We start from the raw sequence: 2,230 nt of genomic DNA on the forward strand, positions 1-2,230 counted from the left end.
AAAAAATTTTAGCGCCGCTTAACACTTTGGTGAATATCTAGTGAATACATTCTTTTGACTCTTCTGCCAAGTCATCTTAACTTAGCGAATCACAATAATTGTGCCAAACACTGTATTTCTGTATCTATGAAATGCAATAAAATGCCTTCCAAAAGCTTGACGAGTTCTTTTGTCTTCGGCAGCTAATTTCTCCTAGAATTCCTCCCCCCAACCTTGACAACACAACAGGGAAAGACCAGACTACAACACCTGTAACTACGTGCCCTACTCTTTGCAATTAGTGCGAGGGCTCATTTCAGCCTAATGCCATCGTTTCCATGAGGGAAGATGCAGGAGACGGGACCTGCGGTTTATCGTTCTCATCCCAGAAGACTAGAACATCTAACCATTTGCAGATGTCATTCCAAATACATTACGTTCTCCTCGGTGAAGGTTGGTCCGGTCTGGTGCTCCGAACCCAGAACTTCCCGCACGTTAGTTTGTCGCTTTACAAACTGAGCTAGCCGTCGGTGGTAAGGTCAAAGCATCTACCTGGTTAGAGTAATTTTTAGAGAACCTCAGTTACATCTTTTGGATTCCCTTAATTCATGTCCCTGATCTGGAACTTGACTCAGGGTACTGTAACAGAGTCGTGAGTAACAAGCTTGTTAAAGAATACTCAGCCCATTAGACCTAAAATGTAAGTACCGTGACATTCATTCTTAACTGAAGTATAATTCGTCTAACAGGACAATAAACCAAATACTAAGGGAATCTTTTTTAACATTAACAATGTGGTTTTCTTATTGCATGTTTGTAGACCAACTTATACTGCGCGTACGACTTCAAGAATATTTTAAGAACGTTAAGGATAAAAACATAACTATCTCTTAGGTTTCGATGACTCACTCATCATTTTCAAATTCATGAAACTTATTATATAATAAACTGCTCGTGAATAACTTGTTTTATTAAATTCTCAACCTGAGATAATGCAATTCTCGTGCTCTGATTGGTTCACTCAATCTCGGTTATCAGCTCATATACCTTGGTTTGACCTTATATGGTAAATGATTGATCTAAGTGTTACCAAGCTAAAAGTTTTTTCGCCGGAAAGTGAAATTTCTCTCTGAAGAAAGCAAAAAAAAATGTTTTTCTGGACAGCTGGGTTAAATTCCGACGTTTAGAAGTACGCGAAAAGGTAAGAAATGTTTTTGTGATGAGCCTGCGTCTGTCCATAGTTAATAAAGGGAAATGGTTGGGAAACACTTCAAATTTCTTTGTTGTAGGTTTTTGTTCACTTTTTTGGCCTTGACCGTGCACAAAACACAATAGCTGTTTACTCCGTAATGAGAAACTAGCCAATAGAAACCTGTTGATTACGTAATTCATGCATAGTGTATGAGCGCAAAACAAAAGATTGTGCACGGTCGTGGACTTTCCAACCTAAATCTTGGCATCTTTGTTTGCTTCTTTGATGTTTGCCGAGCTTCCAAACCATTCCCATCTATTAACTATGGTCTGTCTGACCATAAGGTGTTACAGGACATCGCATCGGTTCTCGTCAAGTTTTTTTGATTTCGCTCGGATTTGCTCGCTTTTTTCGCTCGCATTTCGTACTTTCTAAACTTTTGGAGTTTAAAGGAATTTAATAAAACAATTATTCCATTCGCGCTTGTTGGATATGAGACTCGTTATAGCCAACTCGGCGCTACGCGCCTCGTTGGCTATTCATGAGTTTATTTTTGTCGACAAAATTTGATATCTGTTCCTCTTTCTCTATAGACTTTTGAATATTACTATTCAGTCGATCTAAATTGAAATGGTGAAAACGCGGACCGTAACTTAGTCCAGTATGCTCAAACTTAACTGAAGGGTTTGTAGTATCACATCATTATGAGCTCTTGTAAGAGAAGTTTTCAGACTTGACTGCGCCCCGGTCTCACGGGCACTGCAGGTCACGCGTATACGAGCAAACAACAAGTTGCGCGAACCCTACGGACTCATACAATTTTCTTCTTTGTTCAAGAAAGAAAAACAAATGCTCTTTGGCTTAAAACACGTGAAAAGCGTGTTGTTTTGCGAATGCACAGAAAAATTGAGAAAAATCAGCAAACCGTGGCCACAGCTCAAAACCTGACCTACCCTCATTTTCAGTTGTGCCAAACACTGTATTTCTGTATCTATGAAATGCAATAAAATGGTTTCCAAAAGTTGCACGAACCCTACGGACTCATACAATTTTCTTCTT

The sequence above is a fragment of the Montipora capricornis genome, chromosome 3 (assembly GCF_036669925.1).
Source record: "Montipora capricornis isolate CH-2021 chromosome 3, ASM3666992v2, whole genome shotgun sequence".
Classification (NCBI taxonomy): domain Eukaryota; kingdom Metazoa; phylum Cnidaria; class Anthozoa; order Scleractinia; family Acroporidae; genus Montipora; species Montipora capricornis.